We start from the raw sequence: 8,826 nt of genomic DNA on the forward strand, positions 1-8,826 counted from the left end.
AGGAGACCAGTCCCTTAGTATCCGAGGGATGCAAGGAAAATCTCTGTGAAAGTGGTCTCCTTTGCAAATGACACATGGCGATTTAGGCCTGGTCGGTGCAGTGTGTGGATTTTCGTTAGACGACACTCGTTTTCCCCCATTCGCCTTTGGCTCCTTCTTCTTCTTCTCTTTCTTCTTCTTCTCCTTCTTCTCCTTAGGAACTTGACTTTTGGTTTTACCAGCCCCATCAAGCAAAGAGGAAGGAGGAGAGGAAGAATTAGAGGAAGTAGAAGGTTGGTGGGCAACTCTGGACTCGTCTAATTGCTGATTCGATTGTTCAGGAATAGTGGTGTTCTGAACGACATTGGTTGAGAAGAGCCAGACTGGCAAGCCAATTGTCAGTCCTGGAAGCGACAATGTGGCCATATGGGGTGCACCAACATCTCCCCAAGAGGAGAAGGGACTAGGATTTCCACCAAGGGGAATTCCTTGGTTGGTAGACTCCATTTTCTCAACCTAAGATCAACGTAGGAAAAGGGTATGAATATTCCGTTTAAAATAAATTTTAAGACGCTTTGACACAACTTGTTTTTTCAGTTTTAAAGAGTCGAGAAAAAACAAAAGATGACTCTAGTCTCCTTCGATTTTTAATGAGCCTGAAGTGACAAGTGCTCAGATGGACCTTTTCCGTTAAGGAGTCTGAAAAGGAACAAAAGGGACTGCTCTGGAGGTCTAGGTAGAGGGAGTACCAAACCAATCGCAAAACTGCAGAACACTTTTTATGGTACGGCAGTCAATCTTCCCGAATGTTGTGTTCGGTGCATTGCGATCAGTAGGGCGGCCGACACGGCTTCCTATGGATAAAAGGTTTTAAGCCTATAGGGGTCTCCCAATATATACTCGACGGTACGTGGGAGCACAAGTCCGTACTGGCACTTATCGTCTCAAAGTGGAGGAATCACCCAACAATCAATGAGGACAACAGTTACCAGGCTTTACGACGCCGGAATACGTCTCTAGCCTAGACCTCTAAATGTTGTGCGTTAAGTTCCAAAGCATTGTTAGATTCATTCAATTTATTTTAAGTTGATCTTTCTTAGAAGTTTGCCTTTTTGGGATCACCACGAGATGTAGATGTAATTCCTAAAATGCAATCTAAAGATGATAAGCAAACTTTTATCTCTTTTCAGCAATGAAAATCCTAGCTACAAGGGAAAAGAAAGACGCAATCTTTTCTCAAAGAGCAAAGAGCACACTGTAAATGCACTTTTCCTAAATCAAGCCAAACAGACTATCAATATGCAAATGCACATATGCATGTATTTGTTTTCACTTTCTTAATATTGATGCCTAAAAAGAAAGTTGATGTACAAATCTGAATTTGCTTTCAAGCAACAAACACAAACAAGCTTCTTTTCGAAATCAAAAAGGTAGAGAAGATTACGACACTTTATGATTTTGAAATAAACACTCGTTTCGACACTAGAAAGTGACAAATTCAAACCAAAGGCAAAAGTAAAAGCATAATCAACTGTCAACAGCAAACAATCTTTCTCCTAAGATCAAAATCGACACTTGCGACGGATTTAAATCCAAGGATGACAGTATGACTATTCTACTCTTTCAATGGAAAACTGTAAATGATGTAACAAACACACAAAGAACATCTACAGTCTTTTTGTACAAAGGAGGCGGAATTAAGGCAAAGAAAAGGGGTTTTTAAACAGACACACACTGATTACAAGCTGCAAAAATCAGAGACAAAACTGAAAAAATGAAGCAAAGAACCTCAGCTGCACAGAGCTAGGCTGATCAGCGCATCTGTTACACAGAGAAACTGGATTGCAGCGCAGGTAGCCCTCTCGGGAACTGCGTTGAAATGCAGAATCTCTTCACAAAGCCTGCGCTGGGGCAGAAACGAGAATTCCTTCCGGGTTCTGGGTCACGGTTTACAGTTTAATCTATGGTTTTTGGCCGAGTAAAAGCAATCAGTAATGCACAATCAGAGGGTGGATTTAAAGGAGGTCTAAGAGCTATCACAAAGGGTAATCATATCATTTGTGAATCAGCTGTTCAAATCATAAACAAATCCAGTGAATGGATTGAAGTAGCAAGTGTCTACTTTGCATTTGATAATGGCAAATGCAGTTCGATTGCTACTTCTGTGTTTATGAAACAAACAACAAGAGAAACACAAACAAACTAACTAGACACAGTCCCCAGCGGAGTCACCATTTTGTTAACGGGAAAAGTGTCTACTCAGAACGCCCCTATCCCACTAAGGTGTGACAGTACCTTAGAAACAAACAGATAAAACTACTTTCGTATTCTTCTTTATGAACTATAAACGAAGAGACATAGGATGAACCAACCTGTGTCTTGCACTAGTCCTTTGATCCAATCTCTCTCCTCTTTGATAGCTTCCAGCTACCTGCTCCCTTACTTGCCCAGCTTCACCAAGTTCCTGCAAGATCACAGAAGAAGAAAACTACACAAAGACATGGATTTATATTCATAAATAGCTTAGGATCAAATTTAAGCTAAACATGCAAATATAACAAAACATCATTGATACACAAGCATGTAGGAGAAACTCAAATAGTTTTATTGATATAACAAGAAGGTCCAGGAGGAGTTACAACCGATGATTCCTGATCCAGCATCAGCCCCCCAGCAAAGGAATCCCCTCTTCACCTCCAACAAAGCATAAATCACCCAATACACTGATCTCTATCTCAAAACCAACAACAATTCTCTGCCATGTACAAAATTCCAGCCTCTGGATCTCTGGGATGAGGGATCCATATATAGATGTATGCAAAGAGGATGAGTCAGCTTATGATTTGACTAGTGGCTTCTCTCTGTCAGCTCTTGATTCCACTTGGAGATTGAGAGCCTCTTACTCATCCTTGGTCGAACTCAGTGAGGCAAGTGTCATTGGGGAAGATTCTGGAAGCTTCCATTGTCTGTCCACCTCGCAGAATGACACTGCCATTTGTCATTTCCCGCTCAGCGCACCCTGGTAGTGCATTTAGGTGTGTTGCAACGCACCTAGCTAGTGTACTTGGGTGCTATGCAACACAGCTAGCTAGCGGAGTAGTTGAAATGATCCTGATTTGACTGATTTTGAGCAGTTTCTGGTGGAGAACTTCTGGGAGAAGCTGTAATTGGTTGACCTTGTTCCTCTAGGGGTAGGAACAACACTTTTAGGGACTTAGGATCCCTTGGTTTATGGACATTTCATGCTTAGAGCTGTAAGGCACAAAAATGTCTATAACATTCCTAGAGTTAGAGAGAATGGTTTGTATAGGTTAAAGGAAAAGCATGTTGACAAGGAAAGAAGAAGTTTTCAAAGACTCATAAGGATTCAAGTTCTAGAGGGAGTTCGTCAATTCAAATAGAGAGTCAGCAACCCTAGAGGGGTGCATCATAAAAGAGAAGAAATGATAATTACATAATTGACACAAAGGAGCCATGGAATGGATTAAATGCCTATTAGGAAAAGAAGAAGTAGGAGGCTTATAGTAGCAAGCAAACTTCCAAGAAGGAATATGTTCTTACAATAGGGTTTCCTTCTATTATGAAAGATGAAACTTATGATGAATGTTGGAGAGTAATCGTGGAAGAGGATTGTGTTCTAGTGTGGGAAACAGAGAGACTTCCAAGGAATGGAAGTACCTCCCTCGCTAAGAGGGAGTGTTGAAATTGGGTAGCATCGGGAGGTACTCTCACATGCCCTTGGTGCTAGGCTTGTGAGAGAGAAATGCTCATAAACTTTGATTTTATTAGTGTATGGGCTTCGTACCCAATTTGTTGCATTTAAAACCAAAGTGAGTGGGCTTTGTACCCAAGGAGAGCATTTAGTATTCTAATTTAATGTTGAGTTTGGTGTTGGAGGTTTCTTGAAGCAAAAGTGATCTTCCAAATGGAACTATGGTCTAGGATATATAAGAATCCATTGGAGAGGCTTGAGAAGAAATTCATATGGACAAAGATGTAATGTATTTCTTCTTGAATGAGCTCTAAAATTTATTAAGGAAGTCACACACCTGCAACTAGGGTAGTTGGGTGTTCTTTTGGGGCATCTTTTTTATGGTAGAAAGGGCTTTTGATTTTGTTGTTTACAGGCGAGAGATGTTGAATTTGTAACTATGGTAAATCTTCATAATGTAATTTTGGTCACTTGATGCAATGATATTTATCATTGTAAAACATATTTATAAATTTTTGAGTCAAAGGAAAATTTATTTTGAGTCAAAGTCCCATTGTGACTTTTAAAAGATGTAAATTAAAATTTTTAAAATGCAATTTTTGGCTCCAAAATTGACTAGTCGGCTTCCCTCCAAGTCAAGTCATCCCTAGCCAAGAGACACATCCATTCAACTCAGACAAACCACTATGTAAATGCAACTCGAGCTCCTCATTTGGGAAAGTTGCATTCCTCTTTCAAGACAGTTTCTAGGCAAGTGATTGAAGTTGGACAAGAAGTACAAAGAAGGACAAAGAAGAAGGTCAAATTTTCTCTCTCATATCTCTCTCCAACAACTTGCATATGTGAAGGAATATCTCTCTCTATGATTCACAGTTTCTGGGGCAATTTTTGCATAGGGTCGAAATGTTTGGGTTACTTGGGCAATTGTTATAGGGCCAAAATTCTAACAAACTAGCTATTTCAAGAGGGATGGAATTATGGAAGTGCAAGATAAAGAGAAAAGTGTGGGATCAGTTTGGGTGACTTGACTTGGAGGAGAAGACCAGGTTTGACTGTAGGTCTAGGTATGTCTCTCATTGAACAAAACAAAAAAAAATCTCTATTAAAAAGGATGGTAAGTTTTTCCCCATAGTGGGTTTTCCAAGGGTAAATCTTGTCTCTCTTTTGTGCATCGTGATCTCTATTATTTTACTGTTCTTTATTGTTGAATTAATGAAGTATAATTTTTGAATGATATATGGAATAAATTAAAAGAAGATCTACATTAAAAGTAATTATCATAATTCTATAGATATTGTGTTAACCCTAATTGCACTAGAAAATCAACATGGTATCAGAGCTTTATTGATGGAAGAAAGGTACATTGAGATCATTTTTGCAAAAAAAACCCTAGATAGAACATTTTATTAAATTCCTCGTACATTGGCATCTTTGGCATCCTCCATGAAATCCAGAAAAAAATAAAATAAAATAAAATAATAATAATAATAATTAGAATTAAAACTAAGTAAAAAGATAAATAAATAAATAAATAAAAGATAAATAATAAATAAAATAAATAAATAAATAAATAATAAAAAATAAAAAATAAAAATAAAAAAACTAAAGGGAGCATCAAGCTCCAGATCTTGGAAAGTTAGAATAGATCCTATTCTTGCCAAGAACAAAGTGTTGGATGTTATGACAAGAAATACTATTGAACCAACTAATGCAACTGGAAAGGAGAAGTTCAAGAGGATGACATTACTACCATGATTATAATATTGGACTCTATTAGAGATTATCTCATTCCCTACATTGCAGAGCATGATACATCCAAGAATATGTATGGTGCCCTAATAAATCTCTACACTATCAAGAATGTTGGTAAGTCCATGAGTTTAAAGAATGAACTTTGAAATACAAATATGAATACTGATGATACTATGGCATCATACTTCATGAGGATTTCGCAAATAAGAGATCAAATTCAAGCTATTTTAAAATCAATTCATTGTGACTACAACACTTAATGGTCTCCCTAGATCATGGGATGAATTCATAGTAAGAATTAGCATTTGTAAAGAAGCTCTTCCATTGAAAAATTATGGACATCATGTGCTCAAGAAGCAAGATTGATGACTAGAGATCATCAAGATGAAGAAGTTCGAGACCTTGCAACTCGCTTCAAGAACAAGGGAAAGAAGTTTGGACCTCAACATAAGAAGTCAAGAAAATGATATTCTTCCTATAAGAAGAAGAAAGACTTATCAAATATACAATGCTATGGTTGTCAAAAGTATGGAAATTTCAAGTGATATTGTCCTAATATGGTTAACATGAAAAAAAATACTGAAACAACATTCTTTCTTACCAAAAGTTGACGAAGATGAAAAATCAAAGAAGTCCAAAGGTGAAAAATATTTCTTCTACTATTTTGCTTTAACAGGTTCCTTTACAGATGATGATGACATGTGGCTGGTAGATAGTGGAGCATCAAGACACATGACCGAAGAGCGTGGGAATATTTCAAGAATCACAGAGAATAATTTGTCTCAAAGGGTTGAATTGGGAGACAATAATAACTATGTAGTTAAAGGAGATGGAAAGGAAACCATTGAGGTGGAATTTGGTAATAACATTCATCTCAACAATGTCCTCTATGTACCATGTTTGAAAACAAATCTTTTCTTTGTTTCTTATTTAGAAGATAAAGGAGATAGGGTTGCTTTTGTGGATGGAAAAGTACTTGTGTGGTCAAAGGGATCTAGTATAGATGATGTTAGGGTTATTGGGATTCGTGATGGAAGACTATATATACTTGTGAGTCGACTAGATCAAGCGTTAGTACATGAAAAAATAAATCCAACTGAGTTATGGCATCGAAGATATGGACATATTCATTTTAGAGCATTGCCTGAATTAAGTAAAATAGTGTCAAGGGTTCCTAAACTAAAAATATAGAAAGATGGTGTATGAAAAGGTTGTGCTCTTGGGAGGAACATTAATAAACCATTTCCAAACACTGACAACAGATATAAGGAAGTTTTGGACTTGATTCATTATGATGTATGTTGTCTAGTGCCTGTAAAATCGCTTGGTGGTTTGTTGTACTATGTGAAATTCATCGATGACTTCTCCAGTAAGACATGGATATATCTCTTACAGACAAAATGAAAGGTATTCAACAAGTTCCATCAATAATATGTCACTAACTGAGGAAACATTCATGCTATTAAAGTTTCATGAATTCAACGTTGAAGTGGAAAAATTGATAGGAGAAAATATCAAGATACTGAGATTTGAAAATGGAGGAGAATACACCTGAAAGAAGCTTGTTTCTTTCTGCAAGTAGGCTTAGATTAAGAGGGAGCTAATTGTTCCCTATAATCCACAACATAATGGTGTAGTAGAATGAAAGAACAGATCCATTGAAGAATATGTCAAGGGCATGATGCATGATTTGAACTTACCATTGTTTTTATGGGGTGAATCATCACGGATGGTTGTGTACATTCAAAATCGAAGTCCTCATAAAGTTTTGGAAGGTATGACTCATGAAGAAGCCCTCTCTAAAAGGAATCCAGAGGTCAAGCACATAAGAATCTTTGGTTTTAATGTATATATTCATGTTCCTAATGATAAGAGAAACAAGCCTAAGCCTTCAGAAAAGAAAGGAATATATTTTTGGATATAGTAAATCTTAAAAATCCTACAGAATATACATTCTAGAGTAGCGACAGATCGACGTCAACATAGGTGTCATCTTTGATGAGAAAGTGGTGTATTAGAGGCCTAAGGAAGTCTCTATAGATTCCTTGGAAGAAGTAAAGCAAGAGGCCTCACAATATAGAACATCCAAGTTCTCCAGAATGTATCGGAAGGCCAGAAGGGCCTCAAGATCCAACAAAACTAGTTATAGTCCCAGAGACCGAGAAGAGACCAATATGGCTTAGATCCAAATTGTGAAATTTACTTGAATTGAAGTAACTGGAATTTATTCTTCTAAATCATTAGTAGTTTATTATTTTTCTGATTAATACCAAATAAATGACATTGTAATTCTTCACAAATAAATTCTATGAAGCTAAATAAACTTTTGGAAATGATAAAATCGATGCACACACACACAATAATTTTTGGACAATACTCCTCGAAAAACCCTGAAGGGAAAAAGAGTGCAGAAAATGAGGGTTTATTTTATTATTATGCACCAGTAAAAATCTAAGTACGATAATCTTGCCTTCCTGGCAATCCTATGACAAATCTATTGACAAAAAAAATTAGAGAATTTTTCTCCCTTCTGCTAGTAATCTCGGCCTCCCTCTGACTTGCTCGAACCCCACAAAGAAAACACAACCTCCAGGAATTTCACACTTCCTGGCTTGGGAATTTTGCATTTCCTGCAATCTAGCTCCAGATGAGTCATCCTACCTCCCTCTACCTCTATAAATAAGTCTCTCTACCTTTTGATTGATCTTCTGGCCTCCAACAACTGAATTGACCTCCTTTGTGGCACTTTGAACTGTGTTTTCGGCTACTCGCACTGGCTATGCAGCCCTCTCTACAAAAATAATTGGCCTCCCTGCTACTACTAGTATGCTACTAAGAACCTCTACTAGAAAACCCTTATATTTCTCTCTCAATCACTGATTCTTTACTTCTGTGACTCGAACTCCTCTTCCTGTTGAATATATGCAACTAGATAGCTTGATTTTCTAAGGAAATTTATCTCCCTATGTCTTACAATTGTCTCTTAATGTGTTTATCTCCATCCCATCGATCTTCTCTTATAATATCTCATTGAATCACCAAATCCCATGATTAAATCATTATTAACGGATAATATCATCTTAGACCCTATATATGTCAGTATCTAGAGCTTTCTCAATATTTCTCAATTAATTGTTGTTACTTAATCAATTTTCCTATGTTAGACATGAATTTTTCAATTATTGATCAATTAACTTAATTGAGTGATTTATAGGTGTTTTCTCCCAAAAAAATTTATGTGTTTTGGAGATCTTGTGTTCCTTAGCCTCTCTGACACAAAACAAGAATATAACACTTGTTGATGCTACTAGAAAAAACTAACACACATTGGAGGAAGTGAAAGGACATGCAGCTCCTGATGGCACATCTAGAGAAGTAAAGAC

Source organism: Pinus tabuliformis, chromosome 1_2 (genome assembly GCF_031772625.1).
Source record: "Pinus tabuliformis cultivar Carrire ecotype Pingquan chromosome 1_2, CPIR1, whole genome shotgun sequence".
NCBI classification, from domain to species: domain Eukaryota; kingdom Viridiplantae; phylum Streptophyta; class Pinopsida; order Pinales; family Pinaceae; genus Pinus; species Pinus tabuliformis.